The sequence below is a fragment of the Haemaphysalis longicornis genome, unplaced genomic scaffold (assembly GCF_048455015.1).
Source record: "Haemaphysalis longicornis isolate Haplotype H1 unplaced genomic scaffold, Haemaphysalis longicornis Haplotype H1 scaffold_2, whole genome shotgun sequence".
Lineage (NCBI taxonomy): Eukaryota > Metazoa > Arthropoda > Arachnida > Ixodida > Ixodidae > Haemaphysalis > Haemaphysalis longicornis.
The window spans coordinates 208233371-208254450 of NW_027526295.1; the positions used below are offsets into that span (position 1 = coordinate 208233371).

Here is a 21080-nt window from a genome sequence, read left to right on the forward strand (position 1 = left end):
GAAAGACGGGGCATGTATGCCTGGCACCAACGCGGCTTCCTCTTAACTTCCCTGGCTCTTCACGCGACTCCATTCTTTCCGCAATTACTTTCTTGAGCTTTCGAAATCCCCGCTATCTTTACGCAATTTGTCTTTTTCTTCTTTTTTTTTATCTCTGGATGAATAGGGAGTGGGGAGGGGTCATTTTTATTAGTCGGGACAGCTGACTGTGCCGCAAGAAATTCGCTCCCAAACCACCCTGCCCAGCTACTTCTTTAGGCCTTCGCTCGAGGCTATCTTGCCCATCTTCGGCGATTTAGATAGAGGGGACACTCGACAAAACCGGAGCGACATAATTTGCTCCATTTACTTAACGTTCCGCTTACCAAAAGAAAGCACTTGGAGTTATATATTCTGCTGGAAATGGTGTTTCTGAGTCTGTACAGCAAGTAATAAAGTTAGCCTGGACCCATAATTGAAGACAACGGGCACATGAGTGCTACCTTTTACACGCATACATTCACCGACGAGGAAACTTAAATCGCTGCAAATCATTGAGTGGCGAGAAAAAGGTTAGTCTGTGTGTTCCCCGGCGCCCCTGCAGCCGTTTTTTTTAAAAAATGACATCTTCCATGGCCGGTATACGTTATACAGAAAAAGTTTTAACCTTCCTCTTGTTTGCAAAAAAAAAAAAAAAAAAGAGAGAGAGAGAGAGAGAGAGAGAGAGAGAGAGAGAGAGAGAGAGAGAGAGAGAGAGAGAGAGAGAGAGAGAGAGAGAGAGAGAGAGAGAGAGAGATGGCAATGCCCAGACTGCCCATTGAGCGCTCCCAACCGCCTCGTCATATTTACAGGGCTAATTTCACATTGCGTAATTACAAAACGTCGCACCTCTCATACATATGCTCACCTGGGGCGTGAACTCCATTTAACACGATTTTTGCGTACCAAGATTTTGTATACCGTAGGATACCCTTCATTCACACATGCATGTCCATTGCATGCAGGGAATGTTATACGTCCTACGAAATCGCAACCTGCCCAGGTCACAGTCTTGTTACATCTGAAATGATTAGAGTAGAAAAGTACACTTTAGTGCGACAAATACTGTGTTAGCAGCGTCTTATTGCTGGTATACGGTTCTTGGGAGGGCCCCTTGGTTCAAAAGTTCATATCGGCTGTGGCGGCCTGGCGGGCTCGATTGACAGCAGCTGAAGCTGGCCGGTTGTGGCCGAGCTGGTTAGCATGCCGGCTCACAGACTGGCATTGGGGGAGGGCACTGAAGGGGGAATCGGAACATTCCCAAACCATAGGGGGAATAATAGCTTACCCGTTTTTCGTTTGGAAAATCGAAATTTCGAAATGTTTGAAAGGAAGAAAGTGGAGAAACGCATCCTCTCCTGGTGGGATCAGAACCCACGGCCTTTTGGGTTCTGATAGCAACTTACTCGTCACTGTTTAAAAATTGCGACGGCTAATGTACTCATAATATTATTTTTATAGTAACCTGAAGGGCCACGTGATCGTCACTCGTTACGTTTGGTTCCAGAAACTTCCCTGAAATCAAGGGTTGAACGGACGCCCGTCTGGACGGGAGAAGGCGTGAGAACAATAAAAAACTCGCACCGACCAAAGTGGGTGAGCGTGCACCGACCAGGCTCCTATACGGGAGCCGGAACATCTTTTTTTGGTTTTTATCAACATTCTTGGTCGGTACCAGTATTTAAATGTTGTCAGAAACTTCCTAAACCGAACCCCTTTAAAAAGCAAGAAGACGGGAGCCAAAACACAAGCGCCCTCCCGCCACTCAACTACACGCCTCGCGAATCTTGAAAAAGCGTTCAGGTGCTCAGGACGATTACCTTTCTCGCTCCGCAGGCATTCCGAAAAACACCAACCATTAACTCTCCCCACAAAGAAGGTTCGGACGCAACTTAAAAAATACAAGGTAAACGCACGCACGCGCGCACACACACGCACACACACAAATAAATTAATCATCATCATCATCATCATCATCGTCATCATCATCAGCCAATGTCAGTCCACTACAGGCGAAAAAATTAGAGCCCGGCTCCGATGACGGTCAACGTATTCCGATTACCATCCTCCCGGCTATGTGACAGATTTGTGTTTTCGAACAGTACCCACTTCACCCTCTTCCCCTCCGACCTCGTCCGATAACTCCCTCTTCGGTTCGAGGTTAAAACTGCCCCTCGTCCCGTCCCTCCAGTCCCCTTCCACACACCTCCATCCCGACACAGTCTTAGGTTTGAAGGTCAAATTGACGCCCTTCATATATGGAAAACGGTTACCCAGATAACCGCCTAACAAAAACTGGTTGACGTTGTCCTATGACGCCCCTCGCATTGGAAGGTTAACAAATTTAAAAGACTTCATTTTGTATCCCTCGTGACTCTTATACTACGTTATATATATGCCCGAGTAAGCGGTGCTTTCAGGAGGCACTTTCACACAAATAGTTTTGTTTTTCTGGTAATTATTGAGGTTGGAACTTTCGCTTCTGCGTTCGCGTACTGTTTTCGTTCCTCTTTAACATTACATTTCATGCATGTCTTTAATGGTTAGTGTTCCGGTACGTTTTGATGGTGAGAAAAAGAGGAACGACGAAGTAACGCGCAATGGTAGCGGCAACGTGTTACTTTCGTTCGGAGGTAACGCACGGCCGTAAATTACGCAATGCGTTCATTTTATTTGACGATAACGAGTGACGCTTTAATTACTTTTTGCGTGACACCTACAAAACTACCAGTGATCAAGAATTTCGCAAACGAAGAAGTATGGACGTTACTGTCTACTACCATTCGCTAAGGCCCCATCTTCCCATATTTTTATTCGGTGCCGCTGATGTTGACCGTGCATCATCAGTATACGCTCAACAATTTGCACGTGCTAGGTTACATTACAAAATGAACGTTATAAATTCCCATAAGCCCGAACGTAATGAAGAAACGGCGTACGGTTTTACTGCACAAATAAAGTAATATCGTGCAAAAGCACACGTATTGCTGCTCTTATAGCGTTGCCCAATACCCCATTGCGGGTAAGTGTCATCCTGCGTGTGGCACTTAGCAACGCTTCAGGGTACCCAAACAGGATACAGAGTGCGGACACAGATTTCTTGCGGTCGGCCCTTCTGGAGCTCGCTCTGTTATTAATTTATTAAAGCGAAGCCTTCTATGTCTGACGGATGAATCACTTAGAATAACAGCAGCCACTGTCGGGTTCCCGTCAGAGCTTAGGCCTAAAGTTTCGATTTAAGGTCTTACGACGTTAACCGATATACCCACACCTTGGCGTACATAAGTACAATGAGTATTTTTTTTCTAAATGGGCGACTCATTGCACGTCGAGCTGCGGGTACCTAGTGACAGCGCTAGACCACGTTAGTCCTGAAAGCGTTACGTTAGCCCTAACGTAAAACTTCAGCGTCACGTAAGGCCTAACGTCGGGCCATCGCAATCCGTGTCATCCCCTTCCTTTGCTGCGCAGCAGCCTTTTGCACGAGCCCGTTTTAAACCAGGAAATAAGGGAGGCTCCACAAATGAGGTTATGTTTTCGCACTAAAAAGAAAGAAGGATTAAGTCAAAGGGACCTCTAGAAAATTTCGCTACTGTAAAACAAACTTCTTCCCGTAAATGATACGTGAAACGTAGACAGCCTAAATACAAAGTCATTTTCATTAATCTGGTGGCAAGGGATTTCAGTGCGAGCAAGTGTATACATGTATGTGTGTGACGTGATAAATAAACTTCTTCACATAATATTGTGCGCAAGTATGTATGTATGTGTGTATGTATGTATGTATGTATGTATGTATGTATGTATGTATGTATGTATGTATGTATGTATGTATGTATGTATGTATGTATGTATGTATGTGTATATGTATGTATGTATGTACGTACGTACGTAGTATGTACGTGGGGCCTAACAAAGTGCTATCGCACACTTATAGCGTGACGGTATGTAGCCAAAGTTGAAAACAATTTTGTTTCGTTGACTATTTTCGAGTGCACCGAGTACAGAACTCCAAATCAACTCCCATGAAGTGGCTGCCTGGTGAATTTTCCGAGAATTGTGGCGGAATAGCAAAAGCAAAAAAAAAAAAGGATAACGAGACCAATAAACAGGACAAAGACACAAGTGCTGTCTGCCAGCTGAGTCAGTCTGCTGTGAACCTGTCGCATAAATTTGTACGCAGCGAACGAAATGAGTTACGAGTCAGCATCTGCAGACTGACTTTTTTTTTTTTCGTGTCGTCATCGATTCTGTTTTATTTCCCGCATGCCTAAGGCTACTGCAATTCCGCCATCTGTCATGCCGTTCTCCATCATGCATGAATGCCCTTGTTCAGCATGCCGTCATCCGCCATGGTCTTTTTCAGCATGCTGTCATCCACAATGTCGTCATAAATTCCATTGCAGTATGGTGAATGATGGTGAATTCAATAATGTTCACATTATCAATAAGGTTTGTGTTTGAAAATAAATTGGAGAAGCTGTACGCATTCGCAGCCGGGGTGCCTACAATGTCTAAACGGCTGGAATGGGAGCTGTCGTCTGCTATCGTGTGACGAGCAGATTCGTTATGGCTGTTATACGTTAAGTTCGTTTCATATACCATGTTTAGCTTTCGTCATGGCGCACGCTGGAAATGGGAAAGGTTTAAAAAAACAAAAAAGCATTATAAAAAAGGTATTTTTCGTTTTTTTCCCAGCCAGGAGAGCATTAAAACACACCAACAGAGCATCTGCAGGGAAATTCGCCGTGATGCGACCAACCTTCACTGAGGAAAACGCTTCCTGAAATCGATGATTTGACGTGAAATCGTGTGAAGATTTTGAGAGCGGAAGCTCCGATGGGACTTTCACATGAAACAAATACGTTGTTATAAGTCTTAGCGGAAAAAAAAATATCGGGCACTTACGTGTCTCAGGTGATTTGAAGGCGAACGCCAGCGACTATCTAAGACTTCTTCACCGCTGCATCGTGTTTGCGGCGGCGTCATGTCCGCCTGTCATGCGGCACGCATCCGGATAATTCTTGTTCCATCCTGGCACGGTATAATGGGTTAGGGCTGTAGTGACCACTCTTAGGTGCGGCTTTTGGAGACCCGGGTTCAAATCCCGTTTGAACCCAAATGTGTTTCTATGCATATTTTTTTTTTCTTACAGCGGCCGTAATTTGTTTTTATTCGTGTAGTCGCCAGCAATTACGGTCACTTTTCGCACTTGATGGAACATGTAAGGCCTATTTCCTAATTTTCCTCTATTTCCTTACCTTAGGAATTATGTCGATTTTTTTATGTATGTATTTATTGTACTTAGGAAAAGGAAAAGCCACCAACAGGCGTAGTTTGTCTCGCCTAGGGGGCGGACACCGGAACGCCAGCTGGTGTAGGGGGGGAGGGGGAGGAAAGGGAGAAAATACATAGGAATAGGAGGATAGGGGGAGAAGGTTGACATTACAATGCATGTAACTCGCGCAAGGGTAAATATAAAACACAAAAGAGAAAAAAAAGGAAAAAGGGGAATAAGGGTAAATATAAAACACAGAAGAGAGAAAAAAAAAGGGTTGCACACTGGGAAAATTAACATTACAGAGAAACACTACAGATATAGACAACACATGAATCTACAAAGGACACAGCACACTTGTAAAAGGGGTCACACACGCACACACACAAGTACAGAAGCTGCTTCAGCAGCAGCACTCCTCCACAATCTGGGCAGCTAGGCAGAGTTGTAGTGGAGTGCGCTGTGCAGCCCCGAGGCCCGCAGGTATGTACCCAGGGCCTCGAGCACTTTGTCTCGCTCCCTAGCACTGCCCGGGGGCCAAAGCAGGTCCTCAAGTGGCCGCGCTCCGTGAAGCACGACCAGCAGCTCTGCCCGCCCTGCCGCAAACTTGGGGCACTCGTATAGCACGTGCGGCAGGGACTGCACGGGCGCTCGGCAGTGGGTGCAGGAGGGGCTGGTCGCCCGCCCCAGACGGTGCTTCCGCTCCGCCGTCCACACGTCCCCCACTCGGAGGCGCAGGATGGCCGAGCGCAGTCGTCGAGGCAGGCGTGAGGCCCGCACAGGCGGTAGGCCCCCTCCGACACGCAGCCGCGGGTCCGGATGCTTGGTCCGGATGTGTCGCTGGATGAGCAGGCGGGCGTCGTCCGCTGCCGCCTGAGCCACCATGTCCGACGGAGGCAGCGCGTGTGCCCCGGCGGCCAGCTCGTCCGCCCGCTCGTTGCCATCCAGACCAATGTGGGCGGGGACCCACTGCAGGCACAGTTGAGTGCCCCGGTCCGCCAGCTGTGCCGCCTTCTCCCGGATGCCACGCACCAACAGGGAGTGCGAGTCTCCGTCCTGAAGACGCACCAGGGCCACTCGGGAGTCGCACAGCAGGGCGCAGCGCTCGGGCAAGGGCTCCATTTCCAGCAGCAGGTCCAGGCCCAGTCCGACCCCCACCAGCTCAGCCGTGGCCGAGGAAGAGGCATAGGACAGCCGCGCCTGTCGGGTGGCCTCTCCCAGCACGGCGGCCGCTGCGGCTGACCCCTGCTGCTCCCGCACCGAGCCATCTGTGTATACTAGGGCGTGGCCGTCTAGGTCGCCCCAGACGACACCCCGGGCCAGCTGCAGTTGCCCGCAGTGGGGTGTCCGCCGCTTGCTGTGCAGCCCCGGAAGGTCCAGCCGCACGTCAGCTGCCAGAGCTGGAGCGGGGCCACGAGGTCCCGCGTCCACGGGGCCCACCACCTCCTCGTAGAGCATCAGCATGCGCCCCATGCGCGAGTGGTGGTGGCTCTTCAGCCGCCGCAGCAGCGGACCGCCCCCCTCGGCGCGTCTCAGCCGGTCAATCTGGCCAAGTGCCCGCAAGTCAGCTGTCATCTCTAGGGTCCACGCCCCCGCCTCGGCCAGCGTCTTCTCGCACGGTGAGCTCTGGGGCAGGCCGAGGCAAGCGCGGACCCCCTTGCGGTGGTCTCCCTCCAGCTGCCGCCAGGTGGGTTTCCGCAGGGTCACCAGTGGGAGCGCGTACATAAGGAGACCCACCGCCGAGGCACTGTACAGCCGGAGGGCCGTCCGCTGCGAGCAGCCGCTGTCCCGGGCCACCATCTTGCGCACTGCTGTGGTGGCCAGCTGCGCCCTGGCTCGGAGCTCCTTGGCCGCCTGCCGGAAGTTCAGTCGGTGGTCCAGGGTGAGCCCCAGGTACCGCACCCTGGTCCTCCACTGGAGCTCCTCGCCATCGATGGTCAGGCGCCGGGTCCATCCACGGGCGGCGGCATCCGGATGCACCAGCATGGCGTCGGTCTTTGTCGCCGACAGCTGTAGGCCGACGCCTGCCAGCTTGGCACGAACTGCCTCCATGGCCGCCTGCAGTTGCTGTACAATGGCTCGGCCCTGACCCTTCGGCCCCAGCACCCACAGGGCGATGTCGTCGGCGTACACCGAAATGTACACTCGGTGGCCCCCTCCTCTGGGCAGGCAGCCTGGCAGGGCTGCCATCACCAGGTTGAAGAGGAAGGGGCTGATGACGGAGCCCTGTGGGGTGCCCACGTTCACCGGCCGGGGAGCCGACAGGGCGTCCCCCACCTGCACCTGCGCTGTGCGCCCCGTCAGGAACGCCTCGACGAAGCCCCGCAGCTTGCCCGCAATGCCAGCCTCCTCCATGGCCAGGGAGATGGCATGACGCTGCAGGTTGTCGAAGGCGCCCTTCACGTCCAGCAGCACCAGGGCCGCCACCTGCTTGGTGGCCCTGGCGTGTTCAAGGGCCGCCACGACGTCGGCGATGGAGTCGGTGGCTGCTCGGTGCCTCCGGAAGCCCGTCAGCTGCTCGGGGATGGCCTCTTCCTCCGCAGCGATGGCCTCCATCCTCCGCAGTGCCACCCGTTCGAGCAGCTTGCAGCCGCAGGATGTGAGGGCCACAGGCCGGTACGCCGTGACTGCCACAAGGCCCTTGCCTGGCTTTGGTATGGGCCGCAAGATGGCCAGCAGCCACTCAGGTGGCAGTTGGCCCGTGTCCCATATGACGTTGTAGGCGGCCAGGAGTCGGCCGAACCCCACCTCATCCAGATTGCGCATCATCTGGTAGGTGAGGCCGTCCGCTCCTGGCGCCGACTTACGCTTGCAGCTGCGGAGGGCACTGCGGAGCTCAGTCTCTGTGATGGGGGCGTTGTTCAGGGGGTGGTGCACCTCCCCCGTCCCAGCAACAGCAGCAGCGGGCCCTGATTCCGCCTGGTGTAGCGGCAGGAATTGTGCAGCGAAGAGGTCAGCCAACTCCGCAAAGCTGGCCTGCTTGCGGATGGCCATGGCAGCCAGGGGGTTGCGGTTTCTCTGGGGTTTCAGGATGGAGTTGAAGATGCCCCAGAGGCGGCGGCAGCGTGGGTCGACCTCCGAGCTGACGCAAAGCTCGGCCCAGCGCTGCCGGCTCAGGCGATTGGCGTGACGGCGGCACGCCGCATCCACTCGCCGGTACGCTGTCCAGTCCGCCCGCTCCCCAGAGCGCTGGGCCTTCTTCTCCGCACGGTTGCGCACCGCCCGCAGCTGCAGCAGCTTCAGGTCCGGCGTGGTGGCCCCCTCGGCTACTGTGCAGCTCTGTGTGGATTGCCTGGCGCAGCAAACCAGGCCCCGGAACAGCTCGGCTCCTTCCCCCAGGTCCTGCTCGGCGAGGCAGCGCCGGAACCGGTCCCAGTGGGTGACGTAGTGCAGTGCGGCTCGCTTGGTTGTCCTGTCGGGTGGTGCGATGTGCAGTGGGTAGTGGTCGGAGCCCCACGTGCTGGGCTCCCTCCTCCAGGTGGCCTCAACCCCGGCTGACACTAGGGTGAGATCAATGGCGGTGGCTGCGGAATTGCCACGCCGGAAAGTGCTCTCACCAGTGTTCAGCGCAGACAGGTTGAGGCGCAGCATGGCGTCCAACAGATGCTCACCGCGAGCGTCCATCCGGCCATCTCCCCACGCAGTGTGGTGTGCGTTGAAGTCACCACAGAGGAGATGGCGGGCTGCGCACAGGGACACCAGCCGATCCAGGAGGCTCTGTGCGGAATCCTTTTTCTTCAATTTTTCATATTTTTCCGGGGAAAAAACAAGAAAAAGAAGTTTTTTTTCACGCCCTTCAAAATTTCGTGAAAAATTACCTCTTAGCGCACGCATTTAATCTTAACGTGCATGGTTTTCTTATTTTTACTGCAATCCCTACGGACCCCATAGGCACCGAATCTTTCTGATGAGTTGTTGTGCAGTGGGTTTGTAGGAACCGCATCACCAAATCCTTGACATATTTGATTGATTGATTGCAGGGTTTAACGCGCCGACGCTACACAGGAGATGAGGCACGCCGTAATTGAGGGCTCTGGATTAATTTTTCTGAGATTAACAGCGCGTGTTAGTCTACTACTCTGTTGTCCCGTTCTTTCGCGCTGTTAATCTCAGAAACATGTACCAACTGGTCCGCCTACAACCGATGTTGCAGATTAATTCTGACCACCTCGGTACCTTTAACATGCGCCGAAATCTCAAACACGCGAGCGTTCCTTCACATTATAACCTTTGCGTTGGAGACAATTATAGTGCCGGTGGAGTGGCACCACTACTTACCAAGCCTCTGCAAATCACCGTAAGACATCACTGTCTGGTGCCCTTTCCCCCACGAAAAACGTTCACGCAGCACAAAAGCCTTGCGCTCTCCCGCGGGTTACAATATAATGATAAATATTTTTTTTCTCGCGGATATGCATGGAAGATGCACCTGAATGCGCGCTCCTGACACACCGGCAAAAAAAGTGTCCGAAGAAATGGTGCATGGCATGCGTTCATTTCATTTCATTTCATTTATTGCATACTGCAGACCTTCGCAGGTCCAAGCAGGTGGGCACCGTACAAGTAGCAAGTACATATCAGGCACTCAAGTCACGTAGAAATGTAAAAGGAGAAAGGAAAGAGTTCAACATACAAGTACAGGTTTACAGACCCAACAATACACAGTTAGCAAAACAACCAAAGTGAATCTTTACACAGAGTCTTTTAGAAAGTTCCATTCTTCCACTGTTCGTGGAAAAAAAGAAATTTTAAATGTATCTGTCCGTGCAAAATAAGGTGTTAGGGTTCCGGGGTGATGGTGTCTCGTGTGCCTTGTCGATATGGGTGTCAGGTACTGTGTGGGGTCTAGTGCTGTTTGTCTCTGAAGAAGTTGGGAAAGAAAATCAAGCCTAAATGTCTTCCGTCGTTACTCAAGGAGTTCAATGCCATTAGCTCTAATTAAATCAGAAGGTGAATCAGTGTGACGAAACTTAGAGTATATATACCTTACAGCTTTTCTTTGGATTCTTTCTAGTTTATTGACGTTTTTCTGTGAGAACGGGTCCCATATTACACTCTTAATCTGGTTCCATGTAAGTTCCAGTTAAACGGGGCGATCCACATATTTTTATCTGGATCCAAACGAAGAATAACTGGAACGAGAGATATAAGTGGATCTTATCTGGAACTGTCCATTTGTTTTCTTTAGGTTTGTGTTTATTATGTGGAACCGAATAAATGAGGGGATGCGCTGTCGGCCGTTCCAGTTACTGTTCCACTTATGTCCCAGTAAAAATTTTGGACAGTGCTTTTGTATATTTTTTGCTCGTGTCTTGTTCCACATAACTTGTGCGCTGCAGTGAAGTATGCACTGAATCGTGCATTAACTGGAACAATGAACCACATATATATTTGACGCGCTTTGGCGCACAAGCGCACGCACAAGCACTTGCACGCACACGCCCACAGACATAGATACAGACACGAACGCACACCCGCGCACCCACACATACACACACACATGCATGCAGTCACACACGCACACACGCACGCACCACATAAAATTTAATAAACTTCGTCGATATCTATGGAACTGTCTTAGAGAAGTTTACTTATATAAGACGGCTAAGACGTATTTTTAGTGACGTTATTTGACAGAAAACAATATGTCCACTGCTATAACAACACCGTACAAAGCATGAAAGGTGCGAGAAAAGGGTATCTTAGCGAAAATAGAAATTTCACGAACCCCTTTCAGGTTGTCTGCGGCGCTCAGACCACTTTAGTGAATATCGTCTTTTGCTAATTGCAGACGCGCAGTACGTCTGAAATCACCAATGACTTGAATTTCAGAAGGACCAGATGTCCCCAGGTTCTCCTTCTGCGTTTGGGATAGAGCCGTGGTAGTGCTGAAGAATTCATTGGGCTTTTGTGGATACCTCATAAAGAAATATATATAGTTGTTGAGACTATTGCAAGTTCTGCATTTGGTTCACAAAGCGTCGCAGAAACATTGTTTTTTGCTCAATGCTCAGCCATCAGCTCGCTGTGTTGTAGTACGTGCACAATTTTAAGTGCTTTACAGGAACGTATGAATGGCTACAATCTGCTGTAAAATAGGTACTTAGTCCACTTTATTTATGCCCTGATGCGGTATATACATAGTGTTAACCGACTGTGCCGCATTTTACACTGCACGCAGCATGTCACGAATGCAGTTATATATGCTTGGATGTTCGTTAGCATTTTTCGTCTCGTGCATGCTATTAAGGGTGACTCACCTGATCCAATTCATATGGGACTCACTAATTCATGACGCAAATTCATGAGACTTACTAATTCAAAAGCACCATGTACCGATACAAAAAGTTTTACAAATTCACAGAAATGACACTAACGACCTGGTTTGCTTCTTCTAGAAATACAGTAGACCCACGTTAAGACGAACTTGGTTAAAACGAACACTGATTAAGAACCACAACATTTTTCTCTTGTAACGTCCACAATGCAATACACCTCCGCTTAAGACGAATTTCGGATAATACGCATACATTTTTACGGTCCGTTCGGGTTCGTCTTAACGGGAGTCTGCTGTATATCATTTCTTCGCAGAGATAAAAAAAACAAGAAACGCATTTTGGTTTATCCAGTCTTCACTGGAAGGTGCTAGCGGTCTCACCATGCGAGAGTTTTATTTCTTTGTTTCAGTAGAGAAGCGACATATATCTATAATAAGCAAACAAGGCCGTTGTGAATATCGGTATGTATTTGTAAAACTATTCGTATTGGTGCTCGATGGTTTTTAAGTCCGTTGGTCATGACGTAGTAAGTCCGATAGGAATGCTAACATGTGAGTCCCTTTTTAATTTCCACAAGCAAAAACAAGAGCCTCTTTGCAAAGAGCGGTTGACTGGGTGAACGGAACTAAACCTAGATATACCACGTGATACCTGCATTATTTTGTATGTATTAATGCTGAAATGACATTGTAATTCCTAATTATGCTGTGCAGTAACGGCAAAAATACGCAGAGTTCACTTGCTGTTGTTGTGTCTTGTCATAGTAATTGAAGTTCATTGAATGACCCGCCTTCTCCAGCTGCTTCCCCAGTTGCTGTTTTCCTGTAGTATTGGTGTTCAGGAGGGAAAAGGGCTGGGAAACGGGCCGATGTATTATTACTTACTAATTAGCTGTAAGTAGCTTTATATAACGTCGGTATCTAAGAGCGTCGCAGTATATTTTATTGACTACGGAAAGGCTTGTTGTCAAGAAAAGCAGTAAATGAAGCCACGCCCTTTTGCATTCATTGTAAACAGTAACGGAGAAATTGTCATCCAAAGTTAAGCTCGGATATCGCACGCACTCACGACCCTCCGCGAGAAACAACTTTAGCCAGTACTAACGCGCTAACGCGGCTATTATCTGAGCTTTGTTTCGGCCTCAGCGGGCGTAAACGTCCGCTTAGACGCATACGCCCGTTTTCCGAATCCAATAAAAGCCATCACGTGTGCCGAGTTTGTATGAGTTCTTATGCGGGCGCATCGCCAAAGCCTCCGCGAGAACGAAAGTACGCCGAAGCCATGAGGAAAAGACCGCCACTCCAGTAGCGCATTCAATGCGCATGCGTCAGCAGCAGCACGGCAGAGCTGTTTTTGCGTTGATTCACGGTACAGTGGGGCTGCAACGGGTACGATGACGACGGATGAAAATCGGGACTGCGTCAACACTTTAAACGACAGCAGCGCTCCCATCTTCCAGGATTCCCTCCGCTAATTTTACGGTCTTCCGCATGCAGCGCCACCAGTGGCACTCCCAAGCGGGTTTCTCAATTGCTCGCGCGATGCGCCTGATATTTACTAAAGAAATTCTCGGTCACGCTGGCGAGAACCGTTAGCGCCGTTAGCAGTTTAAATTGGGTTGATTGCGGCGTGCAACTGCGAATTTTTTTCATATCCCTGGGCTGTATTTCCTGCTCGACGATGTGGAGTTTTGCCAGGAGGCGCAAAAAAAGGTCAGTGCTGCTTATTTATGTGCTGGTAACGGTTGTTGTTCAGTGACATCCTTGTTAACTGCGTCCGATAAACATACCGCGTCTATGCCCGTTGTTCGTGTGTCGTTCATGCTTGTGGTCGCGGCGTGTAACATTTTGTGTTGGAGAAACGTTTGCAGCCGTAATTTACCAAAACTCCCGTGTTCGTGGGTCAGAGTCGGCTGGAAATTTCTGACTGCGTACGTCAGAAGTTCCTGGTTTGCGCGTTTCGTGAGTGGATGTTCCCTTACTGTGTGGCTTTGCTTAGTTGTATATTGACGGTAGCTGTGTATGTCTGCGGTAGCGAATCTTCTCGGGTTAGTCGCTCGCGATAATCGCGCGTGCACACGTGTACAACTTCCAAGCAAGTTTGTCGGAGCGTCCGTCCTTAGATTTATTGGTATTTTTAAAACTTGCGTGGTAATTGCGGCGTTGTGTTAGTCTGATGAGTAGAATGCCATTTACTGTGCTTACCAGACCGGGAGTCTTCGACCTTGCCCGTTGCGCGCAAGGTAGACGATATTTCGAGTTGTGTTGATGTGCTTTCAAGGCGTCAGCTTACGTTTATCTGTGCAGTGTGTTATGCAGTTCCATGTTTCTTCTAATTCCTTTGACCAATTGAGATGATCTATTTTACATTGCCTGAAGTGTAGAGAAATGGAAGGGATAGTGGTTGTCTTAGCAGTACCGCAGTAACAAACGTTTCTTTTGTAGAGGGGAAGAAATATGTGGAAACACGCAGCGGGTATATAGAAAGTGTGCTGCCGTTTCTATGCTGTTAATGTCAGTGGTAACTTGAGACTTCAGGATAATTATCCAATATCCATAATTAGTGGTTGCTACTTCACGAACCGCGTTAGAAATAAGCCACTCTTGCATTTTTACGCCGTCAATGTCGGTGGCAACCCGAGAGTCGAAATAATTTCCGACAACGCTCCGGTGATAAGTTCTTGCATCACTTTGTGCACCCAACATTAACCCATTTCTGTGCTTCCTTGAACTTAGAAAATATACTGCGAAAGCAGATTGCTACATTCTGTATTCGATCTGTGTAACCTGTCCAGATGCAGACTATGGCTGACTGTGGAGAAATTTGTCTCTACACTGGTAGTTTGCGACAATTGTTTTCCTTTGTCTGAAGAACAGAAATTAAAACGAATTATTTCCATTCCTTACATATACCTGTGGAATCATGGCTGTGGCATTCACTGTGGCTGAAGACATCTTCGGCACGCCGAGGCGTCGTCGTGACAAGTGTGACAGATTGTGAATGCATTTTGGAAGTCATAAAGCCATGAAAGAGTGCCTCTTGAGTGTTGCGTATTATACAGACGTTCACCACTCCGCATGGAGCAATGACAGGTGAGCCTAAAAATGTTCAAATATTTTTATATTTAAAATTGTTTCGCCTGAAAACGTTACCAGGGCTCGTGATGCAAAATAAATTTTAGCACAACTAATCAGGCCTTGTACGAGATCTTGTAGTACTCCCTTCTTAGAGGGAAGCGTAAATTTATGCTTCGATATTTTTATACTGTTTTTATTTCTAGGAAATAGGGCGGACCGGGACTTAAAACAATGGAACAAGGAATGCATACTGCCATTTTCCTGGTTCTTGAAGGCGTGTGTTCACAAAAAGGAAACACGTGAAAACCGTTGTACGGGATGAAATCATTGCATTCTACAAGTAAGTACGCACTCCCAGTTCTGGAACTTTGATGGTCCCTTTTTAGGTAGTTGCATTATACGTAATGGCTTCGGAACACCATTTCAGTGACAACTTGACCTGTAGGTGAAAACAACAGTAAGAGCTTTTGGGAACACGTTGGCAAAACTTACCTGGAAAATCACATCGAGGAGGCCCTGCCAGGAACGCCTGCATCTTAATTTTAGTTGGGTAAGTTGGCATTTTATTTTTGTGGGACTCAATTTATGGTAGTGTTTATTGAAGATGGCATTTTATTTTTGCGGGACTGAATTTGTGGTAGTTTTCTTTGTAGCAAAATCTTACTGTTAAGAATAAATCGTGAACTCCAAATTGGGAAATACCTTCACATTCAGCCTGTTTCGGATGCTGCAACATGTGGACAAAAAGACTATTATTTTTCATTCAAGTTTTGCAAACATTTTGCTTTCACATTGAGAGTTGCTGCTGTGATAATACGGCGCCACGGCCACGCCCAATGCGGTTGCTTTCCAAAATTAGAGAACTGCCATTGACAGTCTGTGCTAATATTTTTTGAACATTGTTAGCAGCATTCCCAGAAAAGAAACCAAGAAATCGCTGATATTTCAATCAATTACTGTGCTATAAAAGGGGTATCCTAAGCAACTCACTCATTTAAAGCCATCGTCTAACAAAATTTTCTTGTTCCTTCCTTAAAGGTACATGACGTGGTCCAGTTATTCTCGACGTCCAGTTATTTTGAGAGAAGAGAATGGCAGCGTAAATATTGTCTGCAAGAAACACGTCATGAATTTTCCGCCTGCATTGTCGCATCAAGATGTGGTCATCCTCCTCGCCGTATATTTCATCTTAATCTCCTGAAACTTATGCGACTTTGGAGAGTTCTTGGGACTTTTGCAGAGAGTTCTTGGCCATTTAACATTGGCCTGGTGTCATTTAAATTTAAAGCTCTGTTGAAAGACTTGATGTGGTCACTCTACTTGGGGTTTTGAATTATTGTTAGACGTTTAAGCCTATTCGGAAAGATATGTCGTGGTTCAAATGATTGGTAGATGCAAGCGGCATGTCAACTGCAAAAGTGAAGTTGTGCTTTCCTTTGCAATTTTTCATTATTGGCACAAAGCGCAGGCTGCCTTTGCCGCTGCTCTGTTACTCTGTTAATGTAGCTAATGGCACTGCACTGTAACGTTTTTATTATTCAAGTGCAGCTCGAAATTTTTTCCATGGCAGTGCTGCTGTTGATGGATGCAAACGTGAGAGTAATTATTTACACAGACGGTTTGGGGTTTTATTAATCAATTTTTGTACTGTATCTTAGCTGACACCTAAGCCCTAGAAGAATGCGAAATATACATATTTGGCTTGAAAAAGTTGTTTACTTTGGACAAAGTTGCATTTCTCGCTTGTTAGAGGCAGTGCTTTGGTCACAAGAATACTGTCGTCATGATAGTAGGGTTTGTATAGCACGCAACTGAATTTTACCTCAGATAAATGTTTCGGCTGGAAAAATGCTTCCAAGTTCGCTTGGTAAAATTGGTCACCTGTATGTTTCAACGCTACCTGGCTTGGTTATTTGGGATGTCTGAATTGTTCTTGAGGGAACTAATAACGTCTTTAGAGTTAGGCTGCTTGATAAATTTTAAAATGCGTAACATGCTCCGAGCTATCTGGTTTGTAAAATTTTGTAAGATTCACACTGGGTGCTATGAGCTTTTTTTTTGGATAAGTTATTTTAAATAGCTACAAATTGTCGGGGAAAGAACGCGGCTTCAGTGAAAGGCTTTTTCAGGGCGCGTATATAGTCGGTTTTGGCTACAGTTAGCTTGATATTGATATATGGTGTATGTTTTAGTTGTGCAATAGTGCCACATGCTTCCGGTAATTTTTTCTGTGCAAATGTTAAATTGTTAGTATTGGCTCCGGTGTTCTTTTCCTACATTCTTGCAGGTCTTGTGATAATCCAACCGTGTATGGCTTGTATTTTTGGCTTTTCCCTACAATTTAATAGCAAACTGCATTTTTTGGAACCGGGATGCGTAAACATGGTATGGCAAGCGCTGTGGGTACTTCCGCATTTGCGGTACCTGATTTCATGTCATAAAACAGCATATTTTATGCTCACTGTTGTGTAATGCTTTTTGAGTTACTGCGAGGGTAGATGTACAAGTCTGTTTGCGACGCGGTTGCGCTTAAAGCCATCTTTATTACCCACGTGTTTTTAGCAAAAAAGAATGGTAAATATTAGCAAAAATAGGAAAATGCCACTTAGATCGTTTTGGCCACTTGATATCGTTTTGGTATTTGATCCTGTACGCTGGTCATTTTCTGCCCAAGTGGAAACAGATATGTCTCCGTATCTCAAATGTACGCAATACTACGAGCGAATAAAATTTCCTTAGTGTTTTTAAAAGCATTGTATCAGTGCTAATAGTTGGTTTGGTGTGTATTTTAATGCGAGTCTTGTTTCTTTTACATGCAGCCAAAACCCAGAACAGGATTCGGCGGATGAAGCCAAAGTCTCTGTGTGCCGCTCCAGGTATCTCAGACCAACTTTTATATAGAACTGTGCTCCGATAGGCAACTGTTGGGAACTGTCAGGGACCACACTGCTGCGGCGGTTTCTGTTTTCCAATTGTTGGTATCACTGTGGGCCATATGTCAAGGCTGCGTTAGAATGGTGCTTGCGGTTTCCTTCTGATACCAATGCATCCGCCAGCCTGGCAAATGACCTCAGTTTATACCAACAGGAAAGCAGACATGTTGGAAAAGTGGAGTCCCATAGACAGCTTCTCAGCGTCTATCGGAACACCGTTTTATATAAACAGCTGGTCTGAAGGTACCTGGAACGGCGCACCGGATAAAGCCATAATCATTTTACGTGGATCAGTGTTCCAGTAACCTACACTACCAGTTTATTTGGAACAGTGATCCGTATATTTTTATTTGGAACGCCGATCCAGATAATATAGCTGCAAAAATATGTGGTGCACTGTTCCACTTACATTTTCAGGATATGTGGAACACGGTTCCAAATATATAAGTGGAACTTTTTTGCAAAAAAGTTCCAGTTACTAAGTGGATCTTATGTGGATCCAGATTAAGAGTGTACGCATGCATATTCTAACTTTGGTCGGATTCTTGATTGGTAGGCCAGGAGTTTGACATCTGAAGGAGCGTTCTTTTATTTGTGTCGTAAGAAAGACAGTTTATGGAAGGCGGAAGCGGAAATATTGTCAATATGTTGATTCCAAGATAAATTACTTGTGAGTGTTACTCCTAATTATTTGAATTCAGAAACTTGCTGTACAGGTGACTCATTTGGTGTATAAGTATACTGAAGTGGATTTTTCTTCCGGGTTATACGCATACATACAGTTTTATCTAAGTTCAAAGCCATTCCCCAGCGATTGCACCATTGGAAAACATTAAACAAACTGTCATTAAGGTCATGTTGATTTTCAAGGCAAGTAATTTCATTATACAAAACACAATCGTCTGCGAACAGACGAATTTGCACAGATGAACATACTACACTTAGAATGTCATTTATATACAGCAGGAACAACAGGGGTCCCAAGACACTCCCTTGCGGTACTCCGGAGGCTACAGGAAGACAGCCCGATCGTTGATCCCCGATTTCAACATACTGAATTCGGTTTTTTAAATAATCAATAACCCAGAAAACCAAGATGCGAGGAAGACCAATATTGTTTAATTTTAGTATTAGTCTGTCATGAGGAACCCTGTCACACGCTTTCCTAATATCCAAGAATACCACATCAATTTTACCGTTTTTATCTAGAGTATAGATGCAAAGGAATGAGTTATAGTGAGCCGTTGAGTCACAGTAGAAAACCCCTTTCTGAAACCATGTTGAGAATCAGTTAAGACAGCATTATTTTCAAGATATTCGGTGATACGTTTGCGATTATATGCTAGATTAATTTACAGCATGATGATGTTAAGGATATTGGACGATAATTTTCAAAAAGCAAGCGGTTACCTTTTTTAAATACCGGTGCAACTCGGGCAGCCTTCCAGTCACTAGGGAGCTTTGAAGACATCAAAGATACACGGAATATAATCACAAGATATTTCGCGATCACTTCAGCATATCGGCAAATAAAGGTGTTTCGAATATTATCAGGACCGTTTGACTTCTTAGTTTTCAGTTTTAAGAGCATGGAAAATACACCCGGGTACGAATCAAAGTTGGCCTCTGTCGTGTGAAACGATGGAACATCAGATGGATATACACTTAGGCTAGAAAACACGCTATGGAAGTATATATTGAAATGCTCAGCTATAATCTCCTTGTCCGTAACAATAGAGTCATTTGCTAACATTTCGGATACAGGCTTTTTTTTATCCGTCAAGTGGTACCAAAATTTATCTGGGTCATTTTTTATGAAATTTGGGAGAGTTGTTTGGAAATAATAATCCTTAGAAGAATGCACAGCTTGTGCGAATCTAGCCTGCAATGGTCCGATTTTAGTCGAATCCACACGCTCCTTTTTTAGACGTTTAATTTTACGTTTCAAGTGAATAATACTACGCTTTATCCAGGGGGTCTGTTTGTGAGTTTTCTTTTTTCGGCTTGGGACAAAGTTAGCTAAACAGTATTCACACATGTTTTAAAACTGTGCCCAGAGAGCGCATACATCATCATTGTCAAAATCAACAAGACCGGTCTCCAGATAATCAATTATCGACGCGTCGTCTGCACGGGAGTAGTCTGAGAACCAAAGAAATTCCGATAATAGGTAGTGAATTTTAACCTGCATACATCATTAACATCGAGCTCAGCCGAGCTATCGTAAGAAATCTTTTTCTATAGCTCGGCGCGACATAGCTTTGTGGCTCATTAAGACCCACATACTGTATGCATGTACCAGGCTAATCTCAAAGGTATACAGTCTCGAAGCTACAAGTAAGCCTTCTTCTAAGCTCTTCAAAGTATTGTGTTGACAGCGCTAGATTACGTCGAGAAAGGCAGCACCATGGAACGAAAGTTCTTTGTGCGGTGTCGTCATTGCATACAGTCACCAAAACGCTGTCAACTTCCACATAGGGACCTAACTATTTAGTTTCCATTAATTGTTTTTCTATTTTTTTTTGCACTGTGATGGTTTCCATACTGTAGATAATTATAGCAATTTGTTGAAGAGTTCCTAAATTTGTTTATAAGGAGAGGTTGTAGCGTATACGTTCCGGTGCTCGAGCTCTCACGGGAGCGGTTGTTCTCGGAGGAAAACACACACACACACACACACACACACACACACACACACACACACACACACACACACACACACACACACACACACACACACACACACACACACACACACACACACACACACACACACACACACACACACACACACACATACACACACGCACGCACACACGCGCGCGCACACACATACACACACTCACGCATACACGCACGCACACACACACACGCACACACAGACATAAACACACGCACGCACGCGCGCGCATACGCGTACACAGAACTGGTCTAACAATATATCGTAAATGTGAGTACAACAGCTGGTGCACTATTAACAAGCTTGAGCAAATTAACAGCCCTTCAGTTCGTTTTACATACAGTGGATATAAAGGTCGTGATTTCCCAACTTCCTTAGCATTTCTGAGGAAGGTGTCTTAATTTTCTCTTTTAACGCTGACATCGGAATGTAACGATCTACTCCATCTACCTACCCTTATCATTTAACCCAGTGGTTGAAGAATACAGGTAGTTGAAGACCCTACACAACATCACCAATTCTGCAGACTAACGCTCTACTCCATCTATCTACCCGCATCCTTTAACCCAGTGGTTGAAGGATGCGGGTAGGTAAATACCCTACACAACATCACTAATCTTGCAGACAAACTCCCATGCGCGAACGGACAAATTTAACGATTCATTCTTCCCAAATAACTATAGCAGACTGAAATGCCCTTCCCAGCCACATATCTGTCAGAAAATGTACCCATTAAAAACTCAGTCAACAATCTCAACATGTAAACGCTCAGCTGCATCCTGTTTTATCCCCATTTCGATTTGTTGTATTGCTTTA

General features: G+C 46.8%; 1 protein-coding gene and 2 long non-coding RNA genes across 3 annotated transcripts in view; 2 read left to right on the forward strand and 1 right to left on the reverse strand.

The window, feature by feature from the left end:
* Positions 1-21080, reverse strand: part of LOC144169832 (transcription factor Sp9-like) — a 199661-nt gene that overhangs the window by 174476 nt on the left and 4105 nt on the right. The gene's annotated exons all lie outside the window — the stretch shown is intronic.
* On the forward strand, positions 12398-15135 carry LOC144169830 (uncharacterized). Its single transcript, XR_013322528.1, has 3 exons — positions 12398-13286; positions 14525-14666; positions 14855-15135. It is a non-coding gene; the product is annotated as an uncharacterized LOC144169830 (long non-coding RNA).
* Positions 15158-17401, forward strand: LOC144169831 (uncharacterized). Its single transcript, XR_013322529.1, has 2 exons — positions 15158-15201; positions 15690-17401. It is a non-coding gene; the product is annotated as an uncharacterized LOC144169831 (long non-coding RNA).